The following is a 12597-nucleotide window of genomic DNA, read 5'->3' on the forward strand; positions in this document are numbered from 1 at the left end:
ACCTGAAGGCATTTGTGCACGTGGTTATATCCGATTATATTCCGAAGAATCTTGGGCTGGAGGTGAGTGTTGGTTGCTGTAATAAATTCAATTAGTACGCTCAAAGAGCCCAAAGAATAAGGTACGTTTATATGTGCATTGGAAAGTCGACATGTTTGAGCAACATTCGCTCAATCGACTAATGAATTTCAGCTATTGAATTGATCGATACTTTGTGAAAGTATATAATGATGAAGTGTGAAGTAAGAATGACTATGTGAATGAGTATTAATGGAATGATGTATTTGGTTATGTGAATGTATTGCTTTAATTAAAGCTGATTATATTCCTTGAGACTTACTAAGCATAAAAATGCTTACCCCGTTGCTTTGGCTCTCTGTTTTATAGATTTCGCTCGATAGCAATCGGATTCGGGATCAATAAAGTCGAAGTCATCCACACTATCAACGCCTCTATTTTGGTATAAATTTTTGGTTGAACTTTGAAATGGCATGTATAGGACTACCCCTTGTTGGTTTAAATAAGTTGTGATGTATATGTGTACGGCCATGCGAAAATGGCTCGTAAAAGTGAAGTATCAACTTAGACTATTTGCGGTTTGTATATATATATATGGTGTCATGATGTGACTATGGATTGGAAATGGGAATGATGGTCACATGATCAGCCATTGGCATGGTTAAAATGATCATATGTGAACCTATGTATGGCAAGACTAGTTGGTTCATGGAGACTACAAAATAGGTAAGACCTACCTTAAAAACAGATGCTGCCAGCTGCAGTGACGTGAATGTGAAAAATCACCAAAATTTGTAGGAATGATATTAAATAGTGAATAAGCTATGTAAATGAACCTTGATGAGTCTATTTTCATATGGAAGAAACGAAATGGTCGTAGGAGTTACATGTTAAGAGATATTAAAGCTATTGTGAGACACGGCCAGAACGGTTTCTGGGTCCCCTGTCGCAACTTTAAAATTTACTATAAATTATCCAGAAAGAATTAGGAGTCATGCCTTATATGTACAGATTCCATTTTGAGTCTAGTTTCATTAGAAACAAACGGCACCAGTATTAAAGCCCTGTACAGTGAGATATTCAAGTTGTAACGCGCGAAGGTCAGAGCAGTCGATCCCTGTAACATGGGTGACTTTAACTAATAAACTGTACCAATTGGCCCGACCAAAAATTCTAGAAATAAATCCATGGATGGATATATGAGTCTAAATTCAGGGAAAATTTACAAAACCAGTTTCCGAGTTTTGAAACTCGAGATATGGTTTTTAAGGCGACGGTGACGCAGTTTTCCAGCCCGACTGGAAATGTCAAATTGGTGGGCAAAATATGTGGACTTGACTTATTAACCCCTCGTGTCCGACACCGGCAATGGTCTCGGGTTCGGGGTGTTACAATTTTATTGGTATCAGAGCCACGGTTTAGTCGATTCTAGGACTACCGTGATGTGTTTGGGGTCTAGCTATACATGCCATTAAATGATGAATCGATAGTGTGGTGATTTCTGACAATTTGACTTTGTGTTTGTTTATAGCAATGGATCCCGATCCCAACCGAGCGATAGCTGATGATGTGGACGTGTGTGGCGCTGCTCCCGTGCAAGGGACAGCGCCATGGACTCTCAACCTATGGCCAGCAATCCGAATGATGAGGCTAGGCAAGCCTTTTATAGTGTGATGAACGAATGGTTTAACCAATACATTCGAACTAACACGGTACTGTTCCACAACCTCCATTCCCGACAAATGCAACCCCGCACCTACAATACCTCCGGTGACTAACCAAATAAGGTCAAGTAAGCCCCAATCGATAGGATTCGAAAACATGGGGCCACTGAATTTAAGGCTACGGATGATGATGATGCCGAAGCGAGCTGAATTTTGGTTGGATAACACTATCCGGTGCTCGATGAGCTATCCTGTACACCGATGAGTGCTTAAAGTGTACCATCTCCTTGCTACGTGAGTCCGCCTACTATTGGTGGAGTACTCGACTTGTGGTACCTAGAGAGCAAGTGACTTGGGAATTCTTTCAAACCGAGTTCAAAAATGTATATCGATCGAGATTCATCGACCAAAAGCGAAGGGAATTCCTTGACCTTAAGCAAGGTTCTATGTCGATTCATCGACTACGAACGAAAATTTGTGAGGCTTAGCCAGACGCAGCGAGAATGCATTTCGTCCAAGCCATTATGTAAACGCTTCGAGGATGGGCTGAATGATGATATAAGGATGTTCGTTGGCATTCTCGAGATACGAGAGTTCGTAGTACTTGTTGAGCGAGCTTGTAAAGTCAAGAGCTTAGAAAGGAGAAACAAAAGCTGATGTGGGACCGGAGAATTCGAAGAGGTCCTCGGAAAGTCTCTTCAACAAGCATCAAGAGATTTCGAGATGATGCGAGCTGGTCTAGAGGCGTTCGGGCTTTTCTAGACGAGGACGCGATCGACCCCTGTGACCACACGAGTCACTTCGATCGCCATGGTGGAAATGATCGCGAGAGAGGCGGAGTGTCCACATTGTGGCAAATGGCATTCGGGGAGCTGTTGGTTTCGTGATCGCTCCTGCTATAAGTGTGGGTCGGCCGACCACTTTATGAAGGATTGCCCGAGGATGCTTGAACAAAATGTAAGTCAGAGTGGAAACCCGGGTGCTACCACTGCTCGAGGTAGGCCACCTATAAATATGGGCAATGACAGTGGCGGTCAGAGAGGATCTAGAGATGCTACCATCAGATCTGAGGCTCGTGTTCCTGCAAGGACTTATGCCATACACGCACGTGAGGATGCTGCCTCTCCATATGTCATTACCGGTACTTTCACTCTTTTCAATACTAATGTGATTGCTTTGATTGACCCTGGTTCTACTCATTCTTATATATGTGAAACCTTAGCATCCAGTAAGACTTTGCCTATTGAGTCTACTGAGTTTGTAATTCGGGTGTCAAACCCCTTGGGTCATTACGTGCTTATCAACAAAGTGTGCAAGAAAAGTCCCCTAGTGTTCCGAGGTTCTTGTTTTCCGGCGGACTTGATGCTTTTGCTGTTCGATGAATTCGACGTTATTCTTGGTTTGGATTGGTTGACCATGCACGATGCGGTTGTAAATTGCAAAAGCAAGACTATCGATTTGAGGTGCGCGAATAACGAGATAATTCGGGTTGAGCCTACGGACTTAAAGGGGTTGCCAGCTGTAATATCAGCAAAGTTGGCCCAGAAATATGTAAGAAAAGGGTGCGAAGCGTACCTTGCGTACGTGCTCGATGACAAGGAATCAGAAAAGAAACCCGAATCAGTGCCCGTGGTTTGTGAATACCCGGATGTTTTCCCTCAAGAATTGCCGGGTTTACCACCGCTCGGAAATAGAATTTGGCATCGAGTTGGTACCTGGTACCACTCCAATTTCGATAGCTCCGTATCGTATGGCACCAATGGAATTAAAGGAGTTGAAAGCTCAGTTGCAAGAATTGGTGGATAGAGGTTTTGCTCGCCCGAGTTTTTCGCCTTGGGGTGCGCCAGTGTTGTTCGTGAAGAAGAAGGATGGAACCATGCGGCTGTGCATCGACTATCGTCAGCTTAATAAAGCGACGATAAAGAACAAATATCCGTTGCCACGTATCGATGACTTGTTCGATCAACTGAAGGGAGCCTCAGTGTTCTCGAAAATAGATTTGAGATCGGGCTATTATCAATTGCGAATCCGAGATTCGGACGTACCCAAGACTGCCTTCAGAACGAGATATGGTCACTATGAGTTCCTAGTGATGCCGTTTGGGCTCACTAATGCCCTCGGTATTTATGGATTTAATGAATCGGATCTTCGACCATATTTGGATTGATTCGTAGTCGTGTTCGTTGATGACATCTTGGTCTATTCAAGAAATGAGACCGAACATCTGAACACCGCGGTTAGTGCTGCAAATTTTACGGGATAAGCAATTATATGCTAAGTTCAGCAAGTGTGAGTTCGGTTAAGAGAGGTTAGCTTCTTGGGTCATGTGGTATCTCAGACGGTATTCGAGTCGACCGAATAAAATTTCAGCCATACTTAATTGGAAGCCTCAGAAATATTACCGAGGTTCAAGCTTTTTGGGGCTTGTCGGTTATTACCGACGATTTGTAAAAGGCTTCTCAACGATAGCCACGCCGATGACGGCTTACTCCAAAAGGATGTTAAGTTCGAATGGATTTGAGAAATGCCAAAAAGTTTCGATCAATCGAAAACTTATTTGATGAAGCCCCAATTTTAGTGCAACCTTAATCGGCAAAGAGTTTGTCATCTATAGTGACGCCTCCCTCCTTGGGTTAGGTTACGTATTGATGCAAGAAGGTTGAGTTGTGGCCTATGCGTCGAGGCAATTAAAGCCACATGAGAAAAATTATCCGACCCATGATCTCGAATTGGCCGCCATCGTATTCGCCTTAAAGATTTGGCGACATTACTTATTTGGTGAAAGGTGCCATGTGTACTCGGATCACAAAAGTCTCAAATATTTGATGACCCAAAGAGACTTAAATCTGCGACAAAGACGTTGGCTCGAGCTGTTAAAGGATTATGAGCTGGTCATTGACTATCACCCGGGAAAAGCGAATGTGGTTGCGGATGCCTTGAGTCGTAAATCATTATTCACTTTACGAGCGATGAATGTGCACTTGTCTGTTCGATCCGACAATGTGTTAGTGGCTGAATTGAAAGCCAAACCAGTATTGACACATCAAATTCGAGAAGCTCAGAAAGTCGACGACGAGTTGGCTGCAAAACGGACTGAGTGTGTTCCGAACAAGGATTCGGAGTTTCAAATCGATGATGACGATTGTTTGAGGTTCAAAGGTCGTCTGTGTGTTCCAAAGAATTCGGAACTCATTTCGATAATTCTGAATGAAGCCCATTGTAGCCGAATGGCAATCCACCCGGGGAGTACGAAGATGTACAATGATTTGAAACGTCGATTTTGGTGGCATGGTATGAAGCGAGACATCTCCGACTTTGTTTCGAGATGTTTAATATGTCAACAAGTGAAAGCAGAACATCAGGTGCCTTCAGGATTACTTCAGCCAATCACGATACCCGAGTGGAAATGGGATCGAGTCACAATGGATTTTGTATCCGGACTGCCATTATCAGCAAGTAAGAAGGATGCGGTTTGGGTCGTGGTAGATAGATTGACTAAGTCAGCCCACTTTGTCCCGTCGCACGGATTTTTCAATGGACAAACTAGCCGAATTGTACGCTTTCTCGATTGTGAGATTACACGGGTGCCTATTTCCATCGTGTCGGATAGAGATCCGAGATTTACCTCGCGATTTTGGAAAAAGTTGCAAGAAGCTTTGGGTACCAAGTTGCATTTCAAAGACCGCCTTTCACCCCCAAACCGATGGTCAATCCGGCGGATAATTCAGATACTTGAGGATATGTTGAGATGTTGCGTCCTCGAGTTTAGTGGTTCATGGGAACGGTATTTGCCGTTGATTGAATTCGCTTACAACAACAACTTTCAATCAAGTATTAAGATGGCACCCTACGAGGCTCAGACGGTCGTAAATGCCGTACACCATTGTTTTGGACCGAGCTTGGTGAAAGCAAGATCTTGGGTGGATTTGATTAGAGATGCTGAACAAAAGTGAAAGTAATCCGTGAAAGTCGAAGATAGCCTCCGATCGTCGTAAGTCGTGCAGCGGATCTGAAGCGTAAGAATATCGAGTATCGTGGGTGATAAAGTGTTTCTCAAGGTATCGCCTTGGAAAAAGATACTCGATTCGGCCGTAAGGGCAAGCTGAGCCCGAGGTTCATTGGGCCATATGAGATATCCGAAGCGAGTCGGTCCAGTGGCATATCGTTTGATTTTGCCCCGGACTCAAAAGGTTCACGATGTCTTTCATGTTTCGATGCTTCGACGCTATAGATCCGATCCATCACACGTGATTAGCCCATCGAAATTGAAATCCAAGCTAATATGAGTTATGAGGAAGAACCGATTCGTATCCTATCACGAGAAGTGAAAGAGTTATAAAACAAGCGGGTTCCGCTAGTGAAAGTGTTATGGTTCAAGCACGGATAGAAGAAGCTACTTGGGAGACCGAGAACTCTATGAAAGAGCGATATCCAAACCTATTTACCGGTAAGATTTTCGGGGACGAAAATTTCTTAAGTGGGGGAGAGTTGTGACAGCCCAAAATTGACCCTAGTCGGAATGTGGTCTCGGGACCATAAAACCGAGGCATAAAAATAATTAAAAATTTATTTTGATGTCTATAATATGTGTGTGCTCATGTATGACATTTTATGATGATTGATTTAGTGTTATAAAGGTGAATTCCACTAGAAAGGACTTAGTAGTGAACTTTGAAAGTACGATAGGGAAATGTGTGATGACTAATTAAAGCATGCATGCAAAATAATGGACTTGCATGTCAAATTCCCCTTTTTTACAAGTGATGGCCGGCCATGACAAAGAGATATGGGCTAAACATGTCATGAAACATGTTTTGTTGGGCATTAGGGAGAAATAATAAACAAATAAGCATGGGTAAGAAAAGAATGAAAAAAAATGTGTGTGAGAGAGTAGCATTCCCCCCCTTGCTGTGAGTTGAGAAAGAAGGAAGAAAAAAAATTGTTGTGTTCATCCATTTTCACTTCTTGGCCAAAATACTAAGGAAAAAGGGGGAGGATTTTTGCTTCATGCTTGGTTTGGAAGAGATCTAGAAGGAGATTTGGCTAAGTTTGCATCAAGATTAAGGTATGTATGAGGTTGTGTTAGGAGTTTCATGCATGTTTTGGTTGCTAACTTGATGTGCATGTTAGCCATGGCTCAAATCTTTGTTATGCCATGGAACCGGTATTTGGCCAAAGTTGTTATGGTGATAAAGCCATTGCATGCTAAGTGTGAAGCTTGATGATGATGCATGCAATGATGGATTGTCTACTCTTGAGTAAGATTTTGAGTTTTCTTTTGTTTAATCATGATTGAAGTTGAAAAGGGCATGATTGTCATATTCGCCATGATGCATTCATGAGCATGGTTCATGCTTCTTGCATGTTAGTTAAAATTTGTGTTTTGGATGGCTATGGACACCTTGAAATTCGGCCATGCTCATATATGTATATATATGTTTGCACATGATGTTTTGGTTATGAATTAAGAGATGAATATGTTTGTTTAAAGAAGAAGATGTTGAAGAATGATTGTGAAATTGCAAGCACATTCGGCCTAGCACACACATGAGTGCTTGATGCTATATTATAAGTTTTGAGCTACAATATGCAAAGCATTAACTAGTAAAATGCATGCTGTATTTGTGAGGTATTAAGTGCATAATTGGCCTCAACATGTACATGAATATTCGGCCTTAGGTAGCCTATTGAAGGCCTTAGCTTTTCCTTGATGCTCGAATAAATTGTATTGAATTGCTTGATGTAGTATAAAATGTGCATGACCATTGTGTATTCAAGCTAAAGAGTGGCCATATGACCATTTAAACTTCTTATCATATTCGGCCATAAGCTAGCACAATGAGGTTTTAATAAATTGAATTTGTTTGAATTAGCTCAAGAGCTAAGAGGGCCACAATTGGACAAGGGGAAGGAAAAAGTGATCGAATAGCCGTAAAAGCCGTTCGACAACATCCGAGGTAAGTCCTCAAGAAGTGACCTTACTTGAATTATGTGGAATGAAATATGGATGTATTGATTATTGATTTATGTGTGTATGAGTATTCAATAATACCCGGGCTAAGTCCCAAGGCGATTATGCTAGTGATTACAATTGTGTTTGAGCCTTAGTAACGAAAATGAAATATGTATGTCCAATGATTATTGATGTATGTGTGCATGAGAAATTGAATGATATCCGGCTAAGCCCGAAGACAATTATGCTGAAATTATATCCGGTTAAGACCAAGGCAATTTTGCTAGTGGCTACATCCGGCTAAGACCAAGGCATTCGTGCGAGACATTCTATCCGGGCTAAGACCGAAGGCATTTGTGCACGGTTATATCCGATTATATTCAAGAATCTTGGGCTGGAGGTGAGTGTTGGTTGCTGTAATAAATTCAATTAGTACGCTCAAAGAGCCCAAAGAATAAGGTACGTTTATATGTGCATTGGAAAGTCGACATGTTTGAGCAACATTCGCTCAATCGACTAATGAATTTCAGCTATTGAATTGATCGATACTTTGTGAAAGTATATAATGATGAAGTGTGAAGTAAGAATGACTATGTGAATGAGTATTAATGGAATGATGTATTTGGTTATGTGAATGTATTGCTTTAATTAAAGCTGATTATATTCCTTGAGACTTACTAAGCATAAAAATGCTTACCCGTTGCTTTGGCTCTCTGTTTTATAGATTTCGCTCGATAGCAATCGGATTCGGGATCAATAAAGTCAAGTCATCCACACTATCAACGCCTCTATTTTGGTATAAATTTTGGTTGAACTTTGAAATGGCATGTATAGGACTACCCTTGTTGGTTTAAATAAGTTGTGATGTATATGTATGCGGCCATGCGAAAATGGCTCGTAAAAGTGAAGTATCAACTTAGACTATTTGCGGTTTGTATATATATATATATGGTGTCATGATGTGACTATGGATTGAAATGGGAATGATGGTCACATGATCAGCCATTGGCATGGTTAAAATGATCATATGTGAACCTATGTATGGCAAGACTAGTTGGTTCATGGAGACTACAAAATAGGTAAGACCTACCTTAAAAACAGATGCTGCCAGCTGCAGTGACGTGAATGTGAAAAATCACCAAAATTTGTAGGAATGATATTAAATAGTGAATAAGCTATGTAAATGAACCTTGATGAGTCTATTTTCATATGGAAGAAACGAAATGGTCGTAGGAGTTACATGTTAAGAGATATTAAAGCTATTGTGAGACACGGCCAGAACGGTTTCTGGGTCCCCTGTCGCAACTTTAAAAATTTACTATAAATTATCCAGAAATAATTAGGAGTCATGCCTTATATGTACAGATTCCATTTTGAGTCTAGTTTCATTAGAAACAAACGGCACCAGTATTAAAGCCCTGTACAGTGAGATATTCAAGTTGTAACGCGCGAAGGTCAGAGCAGTCGATCCCTGTAACATGGGTGACTTTAACTAATAAACTGTACCAATTGGCCCGACCAAAAATTCTAGAAATAAATCCATGGATGGATATATGAGTCTAAATTCAGGGAAAATTTACAAAACCAGTTTCCGAGTTTTGAAACTCGAGATATGGTTTTTAAGGCGACAGTGACGCAGTTTTCCAGCCCGACTGGAAATGTCAAATTGGTGGGCAAAATATGTGGACTTGACTTATTAACCCCTCGTGTCCGACACCGGCAATGGTCTCGGGTTCGGGGTGTTACATAGTAACTCACACAAATGCCTTCGGGACTTAGCCCGGTTATCATCTGAATATTCATGCACATATCAATAAATCATGACACATCTATATTTCATTTTCATAACTAGAATTCAAACACAAGTCACTTATCAAGCATTATCATTTTCGGCTCAATAGCTACATACAAAGAGCATGATTTTGATTTGCTTATAACATGATCTAATCGAATCATAATCTAAGTTCCATTACTCGAAAACTTACCTCGGTTGTTGTCGAACGATTTCAACAGCTATTCGACCACTTTTTCCTTTCCTTTATCAGATTTAGTTCCCCTTTGCTCTTGAGCTTAAATTTAAACAAATAAATTTATTTAATTATTTTTCACTTGGGCAATTCCATTCAATACATGTATGTCATACAATTTAAGTACAATGACCTTGTTCAATACTATTTAATCATCATGCATTATCAAATTTCATCGCACCATCTAACTTCATATAGAAACACATATCATCCTAAGTCGGTACACAAGTCAAATGCATCATTTAAATTGTCAAAGTCCACAATTTAGTCATATCTCTCTATCATAGTTTCTTCACTTAAACCGAATTAGCAATCCCATATAGTCTTTGGCCGAATGCTATATAACCCAAGTCATCAAAAGTTTTATTATTTAACACCTTAGATATCCATAGCTAAATAGGTTATTTGTACATACATATATATCGTCCAAAACCGAACATAAGAATTTTTTTCATATATCTAACATTAATTGAATTATTCAAAACCTCACTAGCAAAATATCATGTACTATGCCGAACCAAAAAAAGATCAAACACCTAGCTTATCCATTCAAAACACTTAACCGGCCTTTGACCAAGACTTTAAACAAAGTCTATGTTCGGCTATCACACATATGGGCATTATTAGTTTAAAGTTTTAACAAGATTAATTTCTTTGATCTTAACCTAAATGACAACTCCCATTCTCCTTATTTCAACCGAATTATTCATAACATCAAGGCTAAAATTTTTGCACCATGAACTTCATACATTTATAAAAACTTTCATAACTTATTCGGCCTTATCAAGAACCATTTAACATGCAAGGAAAAATAATCATAGAGGAAGAAGTTAACATTCTAAATAGACTCAATTTTTGACCGAATGTACAAGGTGTCTCTAAGCTACTCATCCAAAAATCTTTACCCCATTCTAGTCATTCCCCCATTGTTCCCTACAACATGAAAATAGCCCCTAATTCCAACACTTAATCATTCGGCATCTTGCTCAAATCACCATAGGAAATCTCAACTTTCTTGACATTACCAAGAGTGCATTCACAAATTAACTTAGCATAATATAAAGCCAAATCAACAAATTCAAAGCTTACCTCCTAATAGCTAAAGATGAATGCTGAATTGCTCTAGGTAAGTTTTCCTTATTTTTCCTCTTTGTTTTGGCTTGAGAGAGGTAGGAGAAAAGATGAACACCATCCTCTTTCTTCTCTTTTATTTAATTATTTCTAACATAAAACATTAACACAACATGTTTATAATATGTTATGACCCATAGCATGGCCGCCACTAGCTCAAATTTTGGGTAATTTGACATGCGACCCATCATTTTTATAACATGCATTAATAGGCCACTTTACATTTGCCTAGCACATTTCTAAATTTTCTCACATAAGTCCTATTTACTAAAATTCACTTACAATTAACAAAATTCAAATATGAAATTTTCACACATGCATATATACATATAATAAGCATCAAATATGACGGTTAATTATTTCTATGACTCGGTTTTGTGGTCCCGAAACCACTTCCCAACTAGGGTCACATTAGGGCTGTGACAACTCTCCCCCATTTAAGAAATTTTCGTCCCCGAAAATCTTACCGGTAAATAGGTTTGGGTATCGTTCTTTCATAGAGTTCTCGGTTTCCCCAGTAGCTTCTTCGATTCCGTGTTTGAGCCATAACACCTTTACTAACGGAACCCTTTTGTTTCGCAACTCTTTCACTTCACGAGCTAGGATACGAATCGGTTCTTCTTCATAACTCAAGTCGATTGAATTTCAACCTCGATGGACTAATTATGTGTGAAGGATCGATCAGTAACGTCAAGCATCGAAACATGAAAACGTTGTGAATCCTTTCAAGTTCGGGGGTAAAAGCAACCTATATGCAATCGGACCAACTCGTTCGAGAGATTTCATACGGCCCAATGAATCTCGGACTCGGTTTGCCCTTACGGCCAAATCGAGTATCTTTTCCAAGGTGAAACCTTAAGAAACACTTTGTCTCCCACGATACTCAATATCTCTTCGTTTTAAATCCGCGTCGACTTCGACGATCGGATGTTGCCTTGACTTTCACGAATTATTTTTACTTTCGCTCGGATCTTTAATCAAATCAACTCCAAAATTTTACTTTCACAGAGCTTGGTCCAAAACAATGGTGTACGGCATTTATGACCGTACAAAGCCTCGTAAGGTGCCATCTTAATACTTGATTGAAAACTATTGTTGTAAGCGATCAATCAAAGGTAAATACCGTTCCCATGAACCACTAAACTCAAGGATGCAACATCTCAACATATACTCGAGTATCTGAATTATCCGCTTGGATTGACCATCGGTTTGGGGATGAAAAGCAGTGCTAAAATGCAGCTTGGTACCCAAAGCTTCTTGCAATTTCTTCCAAAATCGCGAGGTGAATCTCGGATCTCTGTCCGACACAATAGAAATAGGTACCCCGTGTAATCTCACAATCTGAGAAGCATACAATTCAGCTAGTTTATCCAATGAAAAATCCGTACGTACGGGGATAAAGTGAGCCGACTTAGTCAGTCTATCAACAACAACCCAGATCGCATCTTTCTTACTTGCCGATACTAGCAACCCAGATACAAAATCCATCGTGACTCGATCCCATTTCCATTCAGGTATCATGATCGGCTGAAGTAAACCCGTAGGCACTTGATGTTCCGCCTTCACTTACTGACATATTAAACACTTCAAAACAAAATCAGAAATGTCGCGTTTCATACCATGCCACCAAAACTGATGTCTCAGATCGTTGTGCATTTTCGTACTCCCCGGGTGAATTGACATTCGGCTACAATGAGCTTCGTTCAGAATCATCGAAATAAGTTCTGAATTTCTTGGAACACACAAATGACTTCTGAACCTCAAACAATCGTTATCATCAATTTGAAACTCTGATTCCATATTC

This window comes from Gossypium arboreum, chromosome 13 (genome assembly GCF_025698485.1).
Source record: "Gossypium arboreum isolate Shixiya-1 chromosome 13, ASM2569848v2, whole genome shotgun sequence".
Lineage (NCBI taxonomy): Eukaryota > Viridiplantae > Streptophyta > Magnoliopsida > Malvales > Malvaceae > Gossypium > Gossypium arboreum.